The sequence below is a fragment of the Hemiscyllium ocellatum genome, chromosome 25 (assembly GCF_020745735.1).
Source record: "Hemiscyllium ocellatum isolate sHemOce1 chromosome 25, sHemOce1.pat.X.cur, whole genome shotgun sequence".
Taxonomy (NCBI): Eukaryota; Metazoa; Chordata; class Chondrichthyes; order Orectolobiformes; family Hemiscylliidae; genus Hemiscyllium; species Hemiscyllium ocellatum.
The window spans coordinates 18774592-18796790 of NC_083425.1; the positions used below are offsets into that span (position 1 = coordinate 18774592).

The 22199-nt window shown below is 41.0% G+C and overlaps 1 long non-coding RNA gene across 1 annotated transcript in view; it reads right to left on the reverse strand.

Annotated features, from left to right (window-relative positions):
• Nucleotides 1-22199, reverse strand: part of LOC132828006 (uncharacterized) — a 242275-nt gene that overhangs the window by 31785 nt on the left and 188291 nt on the right. The gene's annotated exons all lie outside the window — the stretch shown is intronic.

Genomic DNA, 22199 nt, shown 5'->3' on the forward strand with positions numbered 1-22199 from the left:
TACTCTCAACGCTTAAATAACACATACCACAAGCAAGAAAATTGAAATGACTTAGACAGCTATTAAGAAGTTGGGCAGTTTTCATAAGCACTTTGAAGGGCTAGTTCATTGACAATGCTATATAAAGAGTCACATATTCATTCTGTGATTGCCAGTTAATCAATTTCTGCACTCACAGTGGTCAGTGAACTCCACTCAGCTCAATATACTAGGTGGAAAGGGATGGGAATTTTGCCCCAGTTTACTGTTACTAATCAGCACTGAAAGACTACCCACTGGAAGCCTCAAGAGTTCACATGTAGCAATCAGATGAGACCAAAAATTGGGCCAGGTGGTTACTTTCAGTTCTCAGTCTTGAGAGTCTGAGAGCTGTATGAATTTGAGTTCCCTCAAGGAAAAGACTGAGTTTAGACTTTTTCAGCTTCCAGTAATTCCTTCAGGCTTCCAGGAAAACATTTCTGAACTGGAACTTCCAAACTAAATCCTTATTCCTTATTTTTTTCTGAACTGACAGCTTTCTCTGATTGAAACTGTTTCACACATTCAACTTCAAATAGGACTGATACAAAGCTTTCCATGACACAGAAATTTTCCTTAAGCAAAAAACCTAACTCGAAAAAAAAACTGATACCATTCCAGAAGTCTCTCTCTCATACTGGTCTTTAAAAAAATCATGGCTCCAGAAAATGTAACAAATTATTTGACCCCCCCACCCCCACCCCATATACATAAATTAAAACCCATTTGTCACTACTTCAAAATTCAAACTCTGAAATAACTGGCAGTAAATATATATGGATATATCATGCTTCTTACATCACAGTATTTAAAAAGCACTCATAACTGCTGTATTTATTTCGTGGCAGACAATTTTGCAGTTACAATGTTGTTCAGGTCTCATGTTGCTTTTTTTTTTAAATACAGATCTTTTAACAGGTTTCTGAATATTCTTGTATTCATTCTGGTGAATGCTCCCACCTCACCTAACTTATACAATCTTCCAAAATGTTCAGTGATACAGTCTATTAAGATGTATGAATCAAAAGTATGCAAAGCTATGTGCATACATAAATACATTGTTACTAAAAGATGACTAAGATTTACCAAGGACCAAGCAAACCGTATCCATGAAGTAAGCAGAAGTTCAAAGAGAAACATATTCAGACAGAGTTTCTGAGGTGTGGCAATCTCACTGAGATTGTCAAGTTGTTCCTTTTTTTGTTTATGAAAGGAGGGAGCTCTGTATTTCGGACGGGGGTTAAATTATGTATTTAACCATCTAACATTTTCTCTGTAACTATTTTCTTAATTTCATCAGAACCTTCCAAATTCCAACTGAAAATGAGTTTTCAGAGGATTCCAGCCAGAGGATCCCAAATTGCTCAGTGGGATCTCCAAGAAATTCCTTCAGAGTCTGTTATGATGGGGATTCTGTAGGATCCCCATAAGTAATCCCTAACCACCCTGGAATGACAACTGTCTAGTCAGTGGAAAATTTGGGCTAACAATGTGTACCACAGTTCACATTTTAGACTCTGTCACTAAAGTGAAGGCACCTGTTGCATTCTTTGCATGTGTATGTCACCAGTGATCCTAATTCTTAGAAATTCAGGAGCATCAAAGCACTACATCTTTGCGAGTTGAGATACCAGTGGGATTCCAGTGCTGTTGATTTCAGCTCCATGGCATAGCTCTGAGGAAATCAGACCCAGACTGCTCCTTACAGAATAATGTGGAAAATCAACAATTTTAGGTTAATATCACCATGTCTTCCCTCAGAGTTCGAGCAGATCATTTCCTTCCATCCTCCTGGAATTAAATTAGAGCAGTTTGTCATACCATTTAAAGAGAATTATATTAGTGCACTACAAACAATAGAAAATAGAAACCCATTTGAATTATCTACTTTCAGAAGATATTACTGAAAAGACACGCATCCCTTACACATTCACAACCTACAAAAAAACTTAAAGCAAGAAGCTTCCTTCACAAATGTTGCTTTGCCTTGAATGCATTTAAATATTCAATTTCTAGGAGTTTGCAGCCAATTTGTTCAATAAGGTACAGTAGAGAAAGAACTCTCCAAAGCAGACTAAAAAGACACCACAGCACTATAGTAGAGTCAGTCATCAACAAGAGAAGTTTTCGCTCTCGAATTGTATTCATAATTAAATGAATGTTCCTAAAGCTGATGTGATATGAATTATCCAAAAAGAATGCAGCTCTTGGGAAAGAGAAACAATGTAACGCTGGTTTTCTGTTGGTTCCTGGACCAGCTCGAGTCATTTGATGTTTTTTTCTCGTGTGCCAAAGTAGTTAGTACATTATCTGGTCAAAACTAAAACACAGCCGTTCATATTTTAATACAATTAATAAAGCTGATTTGGTTTAGTACATAACTGAGCAACTGCATCATTTATTAAATAGTTACACCATGTGACTTAAGGGGCTGCATTCCTTCAGGCAGATAACGCCTGCTTTTTGTTCCATCTCACATGAACACATACTTTAAGGCCTTTTTTATTCACATGTCTTGCAGCATGACCAATTAATAGTCAAATTACAGCGTGTAGAGTGATGATATAGATCTGCAACCCCATTTGGCAGTTGCAATCTCGATGCTTGTCATTCAAGGCAAGTCTCCTAGTGCCCTGTTTTGAAGACATAAAACTTTTCTTTCCATTTTAGTGCATAAGAACATAAGACATAGACAACTCAGCCCCTTGAGACTGCTGTGCCAATTAACATGATCTTGGCTGATCTCATCTTAGCCTCAATTCCACTTTCCTCCTTGCTTTACATAACCCTTCAACCCATTACAACTATCTTCAATTTACTCAATGTCCCAGCATCCATTGCACTCTGAGGCTGTGAATTCTACAGATTCACAACTCTGAGAGAAGTAATTTCTCCTGACCTCGATTTTAAATCTGTTACCCCTTATCCTAACACTATGACCCCTTGTTCTAGATTGTCCAGCATGAGGAAACATCCTCTCTAAGTCTTTGTCAATCTCATTTAGTACCCTATAGACCTCAATTAGATCTCCTCTCATTCTTCTAAATGCCAAAGTTATATTATGTGAATAGAGGGCAAGGAAAGTTGTTTTTTGATGGAATAATTATAACCAGATGGCATCCTCATACCTGTCGGTACAGGAGAATGATTGCTTACACTTCAATTGTAATCCTCAACAACATGAGCTGGATGCCATAGTATCTTCTATTATTTTGATAGAAAAAGTAACTAAAATAATTAGATGGCTTTATGGATTAGACATCAAAATAACACTCACATTGAAAGAAAAAGACAGGCAACAATGAGCAATTTTAAAATGAAAAATTGCAGCTATCATCAATTAACTAGCCTTAGAGATACAACTACCGGTATGCCATCAATACAGACTATATGAAGATCAAGTAGTCCTTCAAGTGAATCAACATTAACTGGTTTTATTGAACATAGCACAGTATACAAGGCAGGGTAGAAGAGAGCGTTTTTGAGACAGATCCTTACATTCATGCACAGTAGCTATTACTACAGTAACGGCGTGATACCCCTTTATTTGACATTGATCAGATAAGACAGTTGGCTGAACAATTGATCAATGAGTGCAGAATTAGAGTTGTTTCCTTGCCATATCCAACTGACGTTTAGAAATTAATCCCATCATTTAGAATCCTACAGTGTGGATGCAGGCCATTCGGCCTCCTTGAAAGAGCATCTCACCCAACCCCACTCCCCTGCCCTTTCCCTGTAATATTGCATTTCCAATGACTAACGGGTCTAGCCTACACATCCCTGACACCAACAACAATTTAGCATGGCCAATCCACTTACCTTTCATATCCATGGACTATGGGAGGATGCAATTGAGCCCGGTTCCCTGGTCCTGGGAAGCAGCAGTGCTAACCACTGAGCTACAGTGCTGCCCCAACTTGTTTGTAATTGACTCACTGTTCTTTCATCTGAATTCAGTGTTAGGGCCTTCTGAAACCATCTTATTTTACTCTCCTCCATAATCTTCTGTCAACAATCGTGAAATGAAATTCACCGACAATTTCACCAGCGGCAGAGGATAAGGTAGCTTTTTCTGAAGTTGATCCACGAACTGAGAGACATCTAAAACAGACTCTGCTTATTCACGTCAACTACACATACACTGCCACGGAGCTCACCTACTCATTTTTTCCACTCTAAACCAAGCGATTTTAAACACTTTAACAACTGAACAATCGAACTGTGGAAATGTTAAAAAGAAAACAGAAACTGAAGAACTATAAGGTAATTTTATAAAAATCATGAAAGCCATGGTGCTTGTGACAAGCGACCATTCCATAACATCAATTTAGTTCTTGGTGCAGTTTTTCTATTATCTGAGCTTATTCTCTCTTTCATTGCTACATTGTCAGTGCGAAGGCTGACAAGTCGGCTCAAGCAGAAGGTTCAGGAGAACACAAAATCCCAGTAGTTATATTATTGTAGATAATTTAGAGAATGTGCAAGTTCTTTGTTGCAGTCATTAGTCTGGTATCTGAAAACCCCACAGAAAGAGTGCCATACTATCTACAGCAAATAGACAGACTGTCTGGAGATGGTTTTGATGACATTCAAACTAACCTACTGGTTTTTGCCAATGTTTGGACATTTAGCGTGCAAGATGTAGCTTTGATACCAATGAAACAAATGCATTAGATAGCTTTGCAAATGGAAAATGCAGACATTTCTTTTCAGCAACAAACTGAAAGGTTTCCAGAAACTCTTCAGGATCTTTAGAGAATCAGGGAATAGTCGTAGCTTTCTCGTTTGAATCCCTCAGTACGTTTTTTTTTCCCCCAAATCAAACAGCTTTGGGTTTTTATTTTTAAAGCAGAATGGAAAATAGAAAAGACAAAATTTTGACACATGAGTCCGGAACACTTCAACATCAGTATTTTCAGTCTCTGACTGTGAAAGATGCCAAACTTTTCTTTATTTCCCTGTGTTGAACCTTGGTCCATTTTTAGGGTAGGAAAGCCTGCGTTTTTGGAAGCAATATTTCCACTTAAAGGTTCCCAATGTGAGAATTTAAGTAAAAACTGCCAGCAAAAGCAGACAAACAATTGACAGTCAACATAACAACTTTAATTTAGATAAAGCTTTGAACATACAGAAAATCCCAAGCCCAAGTCACAGGTGCATAATCAACATTTTTATTTTATAAGTCATCTTGTCATTTTATACGTTCATCTTGACATGACAGCAGCATAACACAAATAAAGCTATGATCCACTTACGCTGAATACTTATACCTCGAGTCCCACAGAAATAGACTGAGATGATATTTGAAAAAGGCTGCCTGACCAGCCCTGGACAATGTTGTGTTCAGGCCAATTTAAAACTGGTGTGAGAAAACATTTCACACTCCCAGCCCAGGAGCAACAATAGATTTAACTTACTTAAAATTGCATTTTGATGTTGACAAGATGCTTTTTCATATATTTTTTAATTCAATTAGGATTGTATCCCTCTCTATTTAAACAGCTGATCCTTCGCTTTGGACTCTGACATTCCTTAACAGCTTAGAAATATGAGCAGGGCAAATGTTCAAAGACATGCAGTGACCCTGAATCTGAAAAAGTTACAGTTGACTCAAAGGCCCTGGCTTGAAGTCAAAAAGATGAAAGTCAGACGGACAGAGATTTAGATACAAAGGTCACTGGTGGAGTGAAACCTGACAGAGACTTCCTCTCAGTCACCAAGCAACCACATGAACTTGGATGAGAAGATAAAGAAATTGCTTCAGGTGTGGGTCACATTCTCGGGTTGCATTCTCACACGCTGCATTGACTTATATGTCTCAAAAAGAGCTTTAACCTTGCTATTTTCTTTTCTTTCTAGTTTGGGGAGTGTTCCCCATGTGTGGTGCTTCTACATATTAGGTGACAGATGGAAATGAAACCAGTTCTGTCCAGATGCATACATATAACAATTTCCAGCAATACTCTGAGGTCCTGGAGATGACACATAATTCTTAACGAATGGTGCACCTCTGCAGCATGGATGTCCCCAAGGGAACCCATCGCTGTAACACAGTGATGAAGTTGTTAACAGCAGTACAATTGTGCAGATGTGAGCCATGTGGATGGCACTTAATCCAACAATTGAGACAAAGACATATTACTATAGGGCCAGCAGTTAGTTTTTGGCGGATCAGTTTATTTCCAGGACCAGGATGTCCTGGATCGGAATAATTCCCTGAATCAATTTCTGAGGCTTTTTTTTTAAAACAGGTAAATAATGTCAGCCTTTGAAACAAACTTGCTGGGAAAAAAATTGCCAATAAAGTAAATTCAATTTTTTTTTATTCATTCACAGTTTATGGGTGTCATTAGCCAGGCCAGCATTTAATGTCCATCTATAATTGTCCAGAGGGCAGTTAAGCTTTAATCACATTGCTCTGGGTCTGGAGTCACATGCAGGTCAGACTAGTAAAGTCTGCTTTGCTCAAAGGCATTCATAAACTAGATGGATATTTGCCCAAAAATTGGCAATGGTGTTATGCACATCGTTAAACTCTTGTTTCCTGGTACCTTTTAATTGTTCACTGTTTGTCATGGCAGGATTTGAACACAGTTCCCCAGAATAATAGTTGGATCTTTGGAATAATAGGTTTGTGACAATACCAGTAATCCATTGCCTTCCTTATTGCTGAAGAAACTCTTTACACCAACCAAAAATATACAGTGGCCTGAAGTTTGATAGTCCATCGCAATACAGCAACAACTGTAATGACTATCACTGTTATTAAAAAATTAGTAAACAGCTAACATTAGTAAATGATGCCACTGTTATTGCAAGGCCTGAATCCACTGGGACATCAGTATTGCCACATGAAACAGTCATGAAACCTGGAAAGAATTGCAAGCAAGTGTTAGGCTCCATTGAAAATTGCAGCGAGGGCCAATTTTGTCAATGTCTGTGGAAACCCAGATTCAGAAAGACACTGGAAATGTCAAGTTCAGTGAATCAGTCACTCTTCTGACAATTAGAAGATAAGGCAATAGATACAATTGTAACACTGTGCCACTCTTTCAAAGACCATAGTGTGAATGCATCGTGCACAAGTACAAACATCGGTGCGCACTGTGTTGTGGGTGAAGGAATCATCACCCACATCCTGCTGTAACAGTTACTACAGAAGTAGACAGCACCCAGACTTGATGCTGTCTTCTCACTAAGCTGACAGCAGCATTAGCTTGAGTGAGGCCCATGCTGCTGGTGATCTTGATGTTCAGCTAGGGTCAATCAGTATTCACAGAGGAAACAGGACTGCTCCCCTTGAAGGTTGAGTACCTTTCCAATTGGGAACTGAACTCAGTGGAAGAGATTCAGAGCTGGCTACCTGCACTGACATTGGTTGTATCTCGAAGTTAAATAAAGTGAAAGAGTAGGGAGAGAGAGAGAGAGACAGAGGATTCCTAAAGTTATAGACGTGATTGACTGCCCAACTAGTTCTCAAAGATGAATGTTTTAAAGTTATTCATGGGATATGGGTGCGCTAGGCCAGCATTTATCCATCCCTCATATCTTCTTAAAGGAATGGGTGTAGGTGGCCATGGAGGTCAATGCCCAGGTTCTCTCCCATGGATAAGGCAGCAAGAGGTTTAATAACCTGACATTGATGGTCAAGGTCACTGAATACATGTTCACATGACATCACCTATTCACTGGGTCAACCACCTCTCACACAGGTCAATGCAGTGAAATCCCATCACTCATCCAGTAGCACTGCCTAGAACTCAACTCTCCCACCTGACATTGAGTTAATTCACTTCACCATCACAGACACATCAATAATGGCAGACTTGTACCTGAGCTCCAGCTACTTCCAATCACAGACAATCACTTGAGCCGCATGAGACACATTCACCGGCATGGAGAATTCCTCTCTCTTTCAGCACAAGATATCTTTGAACAGTGGAGCAGGCTCTTGGGGTTGAATGGCCTGCCCCCATTCACATGTTTTTATTTTGTATGGTAGTGCTGAGAAGGACAGAGCTGGTAAGCCAAAGATAATTGTATGGATGAGAGCAGGCAATAGCAGGCCAGTGAAGGATGCTCTGTCAATTGCAGATTGCAGTCTATCACTGCTGTAGGGGATCTAGATAGGACCTTCATGGGGAAGAATATGGGGAAATACTGCAGGCCACATACAGAAAAATGTTGGGTGTATTGACTGACAGCTGCCTGAAGTAATCCAGTTCCAACTTGGTAGATGGGATTTTCCCTCTCGGTGGCTTCTGCTCCTTCTCCCTGTTACATTGCAGATGCTCAGGTGCGACAAGAGCAACTCTCATAACCGTGATCAAATTTGTGTGCAGCTGTTACCGAAGTCGCTTGCCCCACCGTGAGCCCAAAGTAACATTCACTGCTAAATCCAGGAATGTTCTCTCCCATACTGCAAAGTATTTTGCAATATTTGAAGTTATTCAAAATAAGCTCACCTGCAGGTTCAGACTCTGCCCATTATCATGGCCATGAGTCAGAATCTGGAATTATTGTGGACCTATTCAACTTGTAATTTCAAAACGTGCTTTCTGAAAGAGGATGTATACATCCAAAAACAACCATGGATGGAAATGAAGTGGCTAGCTGGAAAGAGAAATCCACAGAACGACACACCTGGGATTGTGAAGGGAACTTCAAACAACCACAAATCAAAGAAGCTGACTGGCAAGTCAAAAAAACAATATACTAGAATCTCTTGTCATGACAAAAACCCTTATTCAACAGCAAAACTGCCCCTCTGGATTTTGTCTCAATCACAGAAACATTGTGTTTTTCCCTTTAAAGACACCACCAGGACAGGGTTTAAAAAGGCAATTTCAATTCAAGTTGAGAGTGGGACTCAGCATTCTTGCATGTACCAGCCTGGGTTTCAACACTCTCCTAGTCACTCAAAGACTGCAGTCAAAGCTAGACCATTCCAAACCCTGTAGACCAGACAAAAGGGAAGAGGACAATATTCCTGAAAGCGGAAACTTACTCATGGTCAAAAGGAATCAGAGCTACAGAATCTCAACCCATCTGAAAAACTAAGATTTGGAGGTGCCAGAGTTGGACTGAGGTGGATGAAGTTAAAAATCCAACAGGTTTACTTGGAAGCACTAGCTTTCGGAGCACTGCTCCTTCATCAGACACTCCACAACCACCTGATAAAGGAGCAGTGCTCCGAAAGCTAGTGCTTCCAAATAAACCTATTGGACTATAACCTGATGTTGTGTGATTTTTAGCTTTGAAAAACTAAGGATCACAAAGCTGACTGTTCAAATACCAATGGCAATGCGACCTGCAACCTCCAGTACAAGAGTTGCAACATTCAACTATCCACTCTTTGTGAACAGAACCCAATTGTTATAACCATTTATTTTAGTTTTGCCATGTTGGACTCACCTCCTATTACTAATCTGTGTTATATGTTGCATTATTTTTTCTCGTCATGTATAGTAATTAATATGTGTACCCTTTTTGCTAATTCAAGACAGCTTGTTAAAATTGGCTCATTTTATAACTTCCGGTCATGTGGCTTGGGAGGGCATTTTCAGATGGCAAACTGTACCCAGAGTATCACAAGGTTCAGTGCTGGGGCCACAATCATTTCTAATATTTATTAATGACTTAGATAAGGGAAATGAATAGCCTATCATTAAGTTTGCGAATGACGCAAAAATGGCTGTGAAGGAAAGTGGTGAGGATGACACAAAAGATCTACAGCAAAAAAACTATGCGGAGTAGTTATGGAAACAGGCACAAACTTGGCAGATGGAATATAATGTGGGAAAATGAGAGGTTTGGCAAGTATAGAGAAACTGAATATTATTTAAATGAAGAAAGACTGCAGAAGGATTCGGTACAAAGGAATTTAGGAATCCTAGTGCAAGAATCACAAAAGGTTCAGTGGATAAGAGGAAAGGCAAACAAAATGTTGGCCCTTATTTCAAAGGCAATGGAATATAAATATAAGGAAGTTTTTTTATTCATTCACAGGATGAGGGCGCCGCTGGCCAAGTCAGCATTTATGACACATCCCTAATTGCCCAGAGAGCAGTTAAGAGTCAACCATTTTGCTGTGGATCTGGAGTCACATTCAGGCCAGACCAGATGAGGATGGCAAATCCCTTCTCTAAGAGAAGGGACATTAGGGAACCAGATGATTTTTTTCCAACAATCAGCAATAGATTCAGGGTCTTCATGAGACTCTTACTACCAGATTTCACTGAGTTCAAATTACACCATGGGCCAGATTCAAAGGCAGATCACCAGAAAATTATCTCGTCTCTGGATTAACAACCTAGCAATAATACAACCAGACCATTGCCTCCCCTGTCTTCTGAAATATACAAGACACTCATGAGACCACAACTGGAATACTGTGAACTGTTTTATAAGGGAGGATGTACTGGCACTGGAGACAGTCCAGAGAAGGTTCATTCGTTTGTTCCAGCATATGGAGATTTTTCTAATGATAAGAGGTTGAGTAGCTTGGACTTGTACTCAATGGAGTTTAGAAGGAAGAAAGCAGACCTTTCAGAAACAGACAAGATAGTTATTGGGCTTGACAGGTAGATGCTAAAAGGTTCTTTCCCTTTCTAGGAGGGTCTTGGAACAGAAGACATTATCTCAGTGTAAGGGATCACCCATATGAGAGAGAGAGAGAGATGAGGAGGAATTTCTTTGCTCAGATGGTTGTGAATCTGTGTACTTCTTTACCACAGAGGACTGTTGAGGCTGGGTCATTAAAGCATATTCAAGGCTTAGGTAAATAGGTTTTTAATCAGGGTGGGGAAAGACAGAAAAGTGGGGCTTAGATGATCAGATCAGCCATGATCTCATGGAATGGTGGAGTGAACTTAATGGGCTGAATGACCTTGTTCTGATTTTACCTCTTACGGTCTCATAGTCAGTTCCAGTCCAACAAGGGACTGCCCAAATGGGCATTTTTCTTTTCCACCATGGGACACAATGCAGGCCATGTCACTAGTGGCTGAAGGCATTGCCCAACCCAGTCTAAACATTGCTAGTTTCTATAGACCAACTCTGCACGACTAAAGGCCCAAGGTTCCTGAACAAGGAGCCCTTTAGACCTTGTGAGTATTATACAAACTGCGGTCAAGTATTTGAGGTTCCACTGCTCATACTCTTAACCCAAATGAAAGGGAAATAAAATAAGATACTAGCTGGGGAAGAAATGGAGTTCCAAGTATGCCTCTAAACATAGGAATGATCAGTTCACCCCAGCACTGGGAACAGTTCAATTCTAGCAATATAGTGAGGATTTTACACAACACAACAGAATCATAATCTGCACCTGCAGGTCAATCATCACAGTCCCAGACTTTGGTTCAACAAGGGGAATTCCCAAGAAAATAGTAAAACTAGTCATCTTTTGTTGAGAATTACTTTTCAAATAAATAGCACCACCCAGCATGTCAGTAATTTATTTTTCTAAAGCTCTGAAATGATCCCCCGGCTAAAGTTTTCAATCACTTTATCTCAAATGGCATAAATATAAAACAAATGTAATATCACATTCCAAACACTGGAAAATAAAATTAGAATTTAGGGAACCAGAAGTAACACCAGAATCTCAAGAACCCCCCTTGTTGCTGCCTTTTCTTATTTGGTGGGTATTCAAGAAGAATCTGAATGGTGCTGGCACTTGGCATTGAGATTGAATTGACATGTCCTCCTCCTGCACAAGGTTTGGCCAGTGGAGTGTTTGCAGCCGTTTTCTTCAACTCAACTAAAACCTCAGCCCTGAAATGGAAAGATGTCCTTTAGCTAATAGTTTGCATCTTGTGTTTCGTAAATTAACAGATTTAGCTAGCCAGCACACACCAGCAGTGAAGTTGTCACCCACCCACTTCGATTTACAACACTACATTGATGAATTACATCCTTAAAAGCAAACCTGACTCAATGTTTTTACATTGCAGCAGTTGTACAAATTACCAACTGTCCCAAAAGTAGCAGTAAATACATCCAAGATGCTGAGGGAAATGGGTCCCCTCATTTGGCTGAAATGATAGTCTTCAGTATAATCCACTGGGAAACAATTATTTCAATATATATAAATAGCACATTAAAAATAGAAATGAATAGTAGCACATGTATCAGTAAATTTAACATGAGGTCACACCAGGAGTAACAACTCTTCCCTAGTTCGCGCACCAGTGAATCATGGTGCATTAACAGGTTTAAGTGAGTCATCACGTAGGGAAGGGAAGTCTGGTAAACTGGAATTGTGTGTTTGGATCAAGTTTTTCTTCTTTTTGATTTTATTCAGACTCCAACTCATTCTGACTCCAGACAACAGTTTGAGTATCTTCAGTCACTTTTCAGTGAACACCAACCTCCTAATCTCTTCTGTCAGCTAGCCACCATTGCAACAGGGCCAGAGAAACAGCACTGAGTTCTTGGCAAGAGCGTCAAAAGTAGTTCAGATTGTTTTTAAGTTAAGAACAATTTATTTTACCTTCAGAGCTGCCTATAATATTGCTTTGTTTCAATCTTCATATACATTTTGACTTTTTTAATAAGAAAATTCAGGAATCTTTTCAGCTGACGACACTTCCTAAAAAAAGCTAAACATTGCATTCCAAAGGAGCAACATTGTGTAAAATGTGTACTTTTAACAAAATCAAAAATACTAAATGGAAATCTTTTGATTAGCCTCATGGTGTGGATGTGGTTAATATTTCTACTGTGCTTAGCACATCACAATGATTCAATGAAAAACAGGCTTCAAGAGAAGAATACTAATGATATGTGGAGATTGTTCAAGGAACAGCTACTGAGTGTCCTTGATAAGTATGTACCAGTCAGACATGGAGTTAAGGGTCTTGTGAGGGAGCCGTGGTTTAATAAGGAATTGGAATCCCTTGTGAAAGGGAAGAAGGCGGCATATGTAAAGATGAGGCGTGAAGGTTCAGTTGGGGCGATTGAGAGTTATAAGGTAGCCAGGAAGGATCTAAAGAGAGAGCTAAGAGCAGCGAGAAGGGGACATGAAAAGTCCTTAGCTGGTAGGATTAGGGAAAATCCAAAGGCTTTCTATAGGTATGTCAGGAATAAAAGGATGACTAGGGTAGGTATCGGTCCAGTCAAGGAAAGTAGTGGGAAGTTGTGCGTGAAGGCGGAGGAGATTGGAGAGACACTAAATCAATACTTTTCGTCAGTATTCACTCAGGATAAGGACACTTTTGCTGGTGTGAATATTGAGTCACAAGTGATTAGAATGGATGGCATTGAAGTATGTAGGGAAGAGGTTTTGGGAATACTGGAAAGGATGAAAATAGATAAGTCTCCTGGGCCTGATGGCATTTATCCTAGGATCCTCTGGGAAGCTAGGGAGGAGATAGCAGAGCCATTGGCCTGGATTTTTATGTTGTCATTGTCAACGGGAATAGTACCAGAAGACTGGAGGATAGCGAATGTGGTCCCCTTGTTCAAGAAGGGGAGTAGGGATAGCCCGAGTAACTATAGGCCAGTGAGTCTCACTTCTGTGGTGGGCAAAGTCTTAGAGAGAATTGTAAGGGATAAGATTTATGAACATCTGGATAGGAATAACGTGATCAAGGATAGTCAGCATGGTTTTGTGAAGGGCAGATCGTGCCTCACAAACCTTATTGAGTTCTTTGAGCAGGTGACTAAGGAGGTGGACAAGGGTAAAGCAGTAGATGTTGTGTATATGGATTTTAGTAAGGCGTTCGATAAGGTACCCCATGGTAGGCTAATGCAAAAACTACGGAGGTATGGCATTGAGGGTGCATTAGAGGTTTGGATTAGAAATTGGCTAGCTGGAAGGAGACAGAGGGTAGTAGTTGATGGTATAGGTTCATCTTGGAGTGCAGTTACTAGCGGTGTACCTCAAGGATCTGTTTTGGGACCATTGCTTTTTGTTATCTTTATAAATGATCTAGAGGAGGGGCTTGAAAGCTGGGTGAGTAAGTTTGCGGATGACACAAAAGTCGGTGGAGTTGTGGATAGTGAGGAAGGATGTGGCAGGTTACAGCGGGATATAGACAAGTTGCAAAGCTGGGCAGAAAGGTGGCAAATGGAATTCAATGTAGCTAAGTGTGAAGTCATTCACTTTGGTAGGAGTAACAAGAAGATGGATTACTGGGCTAATGGTAGGCTACTTGGTAGTGTGGATGAGCAGAGGGATCTTGGTGTCCATGTACACAGATCTCTGAAAGTTGCCACCCAGGTAAATAGTGCTGTGAGGAAGGCATATGGTGTACTGGGCTTTATTGGCAGAGGAATTGAGTTCCGGAGTCCTGAGGTCATGTTGCAGTTGTATAAGACTCTGGTGCGGCCTCATCTGGAGTATTGAGTGCAGTTTTGGTCGCCATACTATAGGAAGGATGTGGAGGCATTGGAACGAGTGCAGAGGAGGTTTACCAGGATGTTGCCTGGTATGGTAGGAAAATCGTATGAGGAAAGAGTGAGGCACTTGGGGCTGTTCTCATTGGAGAAAAGAAGGTTTAGGGGAGATTTGATAGAGGTGTACAAGATGATTAGGGGTTTAGATAGGGTAGACACTGAGAACCTTTTACCGCTAATGGAGTCAGCTGTTACAAGGGGACACAGTTTTAAATTAAGGGGTGGAAGGTATAGGACAGATGTTAGGGGTAGATTCTTTACACAGCGGGTTGTGAGTTCATGGAATGCCCTGCCAGTAGCAGTGGTGAACTCTCCCTCTTTATGGTCATTTAAGCGGGCATTGGATAGGCATTTGGAAGTTATTGGGCTAGTGTAGGTAAGGTAGGATTCGGTCGGCGCAACATTGAGGGCCGAAGGGCCTGTACTGCGCTGTATTTTTCTATGTTCTATGTTCTATAAATGTATTGATTATCCTTAGTTTCACATGTGCTGGATTTTCTCAAATTTGATGACAATCTGGATAGTCAATTTTAAGCTTTTTTTCACAAAGTTTCATTTCAGAGATAAATTGGAGAACAGCAAATACTGAAACCAGTTCAAAATCAATTCAGATAGTCTCAAGATTCTAACACCACTGTCAATTCATTCTCCATCCCCATAATCTCCCTATGGGTTTAAATGTTATACATTCATAAGATTATTACTGGTTTTTTGCATACAAATACAAAACCTAGTTGTTGATTTTAAATTTGTATAGAGAAAATTCATCCCAATATTGCAGTTCCTGTGTTTCCCATGCAAAGATTAGCACTGACTCTTTCTAAACATAATCTCCTGAAGAAAAGTTCAGTCTCCTACCTGTCATTTGAAAATCTTTCAAAACAAAGTTTTGACACTGTTGCATTCAATCTCCACCTGACAAATTAACTTTTCCAAGGAAAATTACAGCTGAAATCTGTTGAGCACAGTAGGAAAATTTCTGCAATCTTACCAACAATCCTAAAGGCTTGAGCTTGTTGATATTTTGAATTCAGCAATCTACAAACCATGCCTTAACCCAATTTTAAGTAAATGTTAATGAAGCAATGACAACTGTCATAAATAACCACTATCCAAAGTCTTTCTTTATATGGGCCACTTGGACAGACATAATATTTAGATATAGCCCAAGAAGATCTATAAAGTCAAAATTCATATATCTCAGAGTCTGAACATAAATAACACGTGGTACAATGATTTAAAATTAATGGAAGAACAATGCCAAAAAAGAACTCAGTACATTTTAAACGTTCAGGTGCATGGAATTCTAAATGGGATGAACTGCTCAATAAAATATCTAAATACAAATTGAATCAAGGTTCCTGGGCTTCAATAGTAGAGCCACCATATGGCCCATAGTTTGGATGTTGCTGACACAGATGATATATTCCACAAACAGAAACAATAACCCAAAAGATTAATCCATCTTTTCTTTTTACAGATGCTGACAGATCCAACATGTTTTTCCAGTCTATTTTGATAGCTGGTAACAGCATTCAGTATCAACTGGGTTAAAAGTATCGCCAGAAGTTTGGAAATGGTTATAGGAGTTTTACATTTTAGTGATCCCTTGGTTTATGTGGTTTACTCCATAAATGAGTCTCAACATCTTATCGCACTCTCTCATCAAACTGGTTAGAATGACAAATAATATATTAATCCCGGAGTCCATCTAAAGAAAGACTATCGAGAATAATTCTGCAAATTCCTTAAAGGGTCAAAGATGATAGGCAGGAGGCTAGAAGAACATAGCAAGCCAGGCAGCGCCAGGAGGTGGCGAAGTCAAAGTTTCAAGTATAACCCCAAAGGATCATAAAGGTGGCTCTCAGGTGTCTTTTGTAAAATGTCAGGTCAGATTTTCTGCCGAGAACCAACTGCTGTCCAATTGACACCCTGGCTAATGAGTGAAGACAATTCTGAACAAAGGGCTTTCATTTTTTTCATGCCTATTGCGCAGCTCATTGAAAAATTCATTGAAAAATAGTTTGATTTTAGGTTACAGCTTGTGAGATGTTGGAAACTATTGAATTGATGGGATACCAGAATTATTTGAATTATTCATTTTCTCTATGATCTTGCAAGCATTTCTCCAAAGGCATTTAGTATACTGCCATATATCTTTGTGGAGACTTTTGTTTAATGGAGCTGTCCCTCAGATATTTGAACCTTAAAAGTAAAGCAAGAGACAATTCGTCGACATAGGAAACAGATACAATTTGCAACACAGCAGGAAGCTTATTTCATAACTTTCAAAAGGGAGTTAGCTAAATGCTTGAAAGACAAAAAAATTGTCAGGCTATGAAGAAAGAAGAAATAGTGTGGGAGTAACTCTTTTCAAAGAGTTGAAGGGCTTTTGCCCGAAACGTCGATTTTCCTGCTCCTCAGATGCTGCCTGACCTGCTGTGCTTTTCCAGCACCACTCTAATTTAAGCTCTGGTTTACAGCATCTGCAGTCCTCACTTTTGCCAAAGACATGATGGGCTCTTTTTTGGGCTATAAGGATTGGAAAATTCTACAAAACTCAAAACTTCTATTTATATATCTATTATAGCAGATGTAGTAAAATGCCAAAGGAACTTCACAGGAGATTGAAAAAACAAACACATATTGAGATATTAGAGTTGAAAAGTGTGCTGCTGGAAAAGCGCAGCAGGCCAGGCAGCATCCGAGGAGCAGGAGAATCGACATTTCAGGCATAAGCCCTTCTTCAGGAATGAGGCTGGTGTGCCAAGCGGGCTGAGATAAAAGGTGAGGGGGGGGTGCGCTGGGAATACGATAGGTGGAAGGAGGTAAGGGCGAGGGTGATAGGCCGGAGAGGGGGTGGGGGCGGAGAGGTCGGGAAGAAGATTGCAGATCGAGAGGGCGGTGCTGAATTCGGGGTTTGGGACTGAGATAAGGTGGGGGGAGGGGAAATGAGGAAGCTGGAGAAATCTACATTCATCCCATGTGGTTGGAGGGTTCCTAGGCGGAAGATGAGACGCTCTTCCTCCAGGCGTCATGTGGCCAGGGTCTGGCGATGGAGGAGGCCAAGGACCTGCATGTCCTTAGCAGAGTGGGAGGGGGAGTTAAAGTGTTCAGTCACGGGGCGGTTGGGTTGGTTGGTGTGGGTGTCCCAGAGGTGTTCCCTGAAACGTTCCAAGCTGAAGTTTTGGGGTTGCAAATTCAAAGGCAGCAAGGACTATCGCGGAGCTGTGTCAAGTTTATGACAGCTGTGCTTCTGCTCGAACAGAAGGTCACCCCACCTTTCCCCCCATCGCCCAGTTTCACAAGCCTCAGGGTCACAACAATCTTCAAGCCTCAAATGTCACAATGAGAAGTCTGGTAAGCTCAGGAGTAAGCAATCAACAAACATCTCAGAAAGACAAGAGAAGGAGGCAGAGCTTCATGGGGGGAATTCTCCAGCTTGATGCTAATTGTCACTGTGCTAATGTCACATTGATGGACAGGAAGCCAACAACTGAATTGAAGGACCAACAAACTTAAATTTTTACATGAAGGTTCCAGGACACGGTCTTCTGACTTCAGCTCTGAAATTCCCAAAATCATTGGAAGGTCTTCAGCAAAAAAAAACATTTTTGTTTAAACAAAGTAATGCATCCCTTATAATTCTGATCAGTTGAGAAAAGAGTGGGTGTATGTTGTCAACCATTGATTGTTCGCTTTATGCAAATTATTAAACTTTTGCATCCAAGCTCAAAGATATGTGAGATATAAAGAGATATGAAGAGAAACTTCAAGGAGTAGTGACTTTAAAACAAAGTGAAATGATTGGTTGCACATCCCTATCTAAGACAGGTGTGGATCATCAGCATGTCTCTTAAAGGTAAACAGTATTCTCCATGAGATATAACAACGCTCAGAAGACAATGACAGATTATTCTCTGAAGAAGGAGAACTAGTGACAGTACCCAATCAAATGTATTCCATTTGCTGATCACAATTTTGTGAAAACAAGTTAAAAATCACAAGTTATTACTCTGTGTTAACCACACCTGCACTTGGCCAGATTCTCAGTTCGACATTTTCCTATGTAATACACTCAGTACATCACCAATGCAGCCTCATTAACTTTTCCAGCCAATTTCATGAGGCTACATTTTGGGTTTTGGAACACATGAATCAAGTGAAACTACGTAAGACTGGAGATTAGTTTAAAAAAAACAGAACTGCCCTAATTTAGAACAATATCAGTACCTTTCTCCCCGATAGTGAGTTTACGTTCTAATTCATGAAACTACACAGTGTAAATAATTATTGGAACACACATCAGCTTCAGAGCACAGCTGCAGAAACTGGTTCATATTTTCCCTTCAGTTTGCAGTCACAGCAAACACATTTGCTACTGAATCATAAAACAAAGGATGAAAACATTCAGTTATTTAATCTGTAATTCCATATTTAGCCAGATGTGTAAAAGTACTTACTAAGTAGGCTTTAAGTTTAATTTTCAGGAGAGTAATGATGCTTTGGATTTTCCAACAGATTGTTGTCATAATAAGGGAGTTTCTTGACGTCAGAATCATTGGCACTACACAGCAACTTCGACCACCTCATCATCTTAACAACGATTTTCTTGCAATTATATTGTCGTTTTAATGTGGTAAAAAGATCTTGGGTGTCCTCAATTTAAGTAGGAAGTTGCATTCAGCATCAGGGAAGCTCTATGTTCTTTTTTCCTCCTCTGCAGGTAACAATTTCAAGATTGAGAGGTGTCAGATTTTAAATGGATTTGCAAAAGAAACAAATATGAGGTTCGGGCTGGAATGCCTGGAAGTGCAGTGGAGACAGGTTAAGTTAAGACATTCAAGGGAGCAATAGATAGTTATTTAAATAGAAATAATGTACAAGGGTACTGGGAAGAGGCAGAGAATAGCACGTGATGCTCATTTGGAGAGATACAATATGCCGAATGGCCTCCTTCTGTAACTTTGCAATACTCAGGCACCCTGCCCCCGGCAAAAATGCCATCCCATATTCTCAATTCCTTCGCCTCCGCCGCATCTGCTCCCAGAAGGACCAATTCCAATACCGAACAACCCAGATGGCCTCCTTCTTCAAAGACCGCAATTTCCCCTCAGACGTGGTTGACGATGCTCTCCACCACATCCCGCTCCTCCGCCTTTGAACCCCGCCCCTAAAATCGCCACCAGGACAGAACCCCACTGGTCCTCACCTACCACCCCTCCAAACTCCAGATACATCATATCATCTTTCGTCATTTCTGCCACCTCTAAACAGACCCCATCACTAAGGATATATTTCCCTCCCCTCCCCATCAGCGTTCCAGAAAGACCACTCCCTCCGCGACTCCCTTGTCAGGTCCACACCCTCCACCAACACAACCTCTACTCCCGGCACCTTCCTCTGCAACTGCAAGAAATGCAAAACTTGCGCCCAGATCTCCCCCCTCACTTCCCTCCAAGGCCCCAAAGGATCCTTCCAAATCCGCCACAAACTCACCTGCACCTCCACACACATCATTTACTGCATCCACTGCAACCGATGTGGCCTCCTCTACATTGGGGAGACAGGCCGCCTACTTGCGGAACGTTTCAGAGAACACCTCTGGGACACCCGCACCAACCAACCCAACCGCCCCGTGGCTGAACACTTTAAAACCCCCTCCCACTCTGTCAAGAACGTGCAGGTCCTTGTTCTCCTCCATCGCCAGACCATGGCAACACGACGCCTGGAGGAAGAGCACCTCATCTTCTGCCTAGGAACCCTCCAACCACAACGGATGAATGCAGATTTCTCCAACTTCCTCAGTTCCCCTACCCCACCTTATCTCAGTCCCAACCCTCGGAGTCAGCACCGCCTTCTTGACCTGCAATCTTCTTCCCGACCTCTCCAGCCTATCACCCTTACCTTAACCTCCTTCCACCTATCGCATTCCCAACACCCCTCCCCCAAGTCCCTCCTCCCTACCTTTTATCTTAGCCTGCTTGGCACATCTTCCTCATTCCTGAAGAAGGGATTATGCTCGAAACGCCGATTCTCCTGCTCCTTGGATGCTGCCTGACCTGCTGCGTTTTTCCAGCAACACATTTTTCAGCTCTAATACTCAGGGACCAAGGCAACTCTTCCAAATAGGCAAGCTCAATGTGTGATTGTGATCAGAGGTTAGTGAGGTATTCCATAAAGGAAACACAAAAGAAAAAGAAAATAGGAGTAGGAGTAGGCCATTTGGCACTTTGAGTCTTCTGTACCATTCATTATGATCATAGCTAATCATTCAACTCTACCTATTCTTGTTTTTCACCATATTCTTTGATTCTTTTAGTCCCAAGTGCTATGTCAAGATACGGTTCCAGCATTTAAAATACGTTTGGACAGACGCATGAATAGAAAAAGATTAAAGGGATATGGGCCAAATGCAGGCAAATAGGACTGGTATAGTTTGGGAAACTTGCTTGACATGGACGAGTTGGACCAAAGCATCTGTTTCCATGTTGTATGTGTGCACGAAGCCTCCAAAAGAGGCTATTTGTGCGTCATCCATCTCTAACTAATGATGTGACACATGAACGTCTGGTTTGAACCATATAGGTCCAGACAACAAATCTGTGAGTCACTCCATAAGGGTGATGTGCTTGCCGGAGCTGAATAGCTACAGGTGGGTGTGCAGTTGATATTATTGCCAAATGTGAGGGGGAGGTGTAATTTATGAATGATGGGTGTGAGTTCAGAGCGTGAGTTTTTGCTGTTGGATGGATGGATGGTCGGGTGTAGCTCACTTGGTAGTGTGAGAGATTGGCCATGTAATGATAAAAGATATCATTTCAAGATGCTTTCACTGACTTTAATCACACTGATGAGCCCCTTTACAATTTTTGTGGAATTGCTGCCTAATTCTTGAGGTTAGATTCTGGACATTGATCTTCCTTACCAACTGCTCTTCCTCTCTTTAAGGCAGATGTGTGAGGACCTCCCATAAGATCAGAACAAATATAAACAGGACTGGGCTTCTGAGAAAGGGTCACTGGATCCGAAACATTAACTCGGACTTCTCTCTACAGATGCCTCCAGATCTGCTGAGCTTTTCCAGCAGTTTCTGTTTTTGTTTCTGATTTTCAGCATCTGCAGTTCTTTAGTTAGGCTGTTGGGCCTCTCAAGCCTGCTCCACCATTCAATAGGATCATGGCTGATCCAACACTCCTCACATCCACTGTCCTGCCTTTTCCCCATAACCTTTGACTGATCAAGAAGCTATCTATCTCAGCCTTAAATATATATGACTCCATTCCGACAGCTCTTTGTGGCGAGGATTTCCTAAGACTCTCAACACTCTGAGAAGAAATTCCTCCTCCTCTCAATTTTAAATTGGCATCCCTTTTATTCTGAGACTGTACCGTCTGGTCCTCGTCTCTTCCATGAGGGGAAACATCCTCTCAGCATTTGCCCTGTCAAATGCTTTAAGGATCCGCCATGTTTCAATGAGATCACATTGCAGTCTTCCAAACTCCAGTGAGTAGAGTCCCAACCTATGTAGACAATCTTTCTATATCTGGGTCATCCTTGCGTACCTTCTCTGAACTGCCTCCAATGATATTACATCTTCCCTAAAGTGAGGGGAGCAAAACACCTCACAGTATTCCTGCCCCCTTTTTGGAAAGCATGAATTCTCTCTTGGACCCCATGTGGTGCCACTAGTGCCTGTGATACAGGGTTACTAAATGTTGGAGCCCTCATCCTAGCCTGGTCCACAGTTAGTGTTCCAAATTTATTGTCAGCTT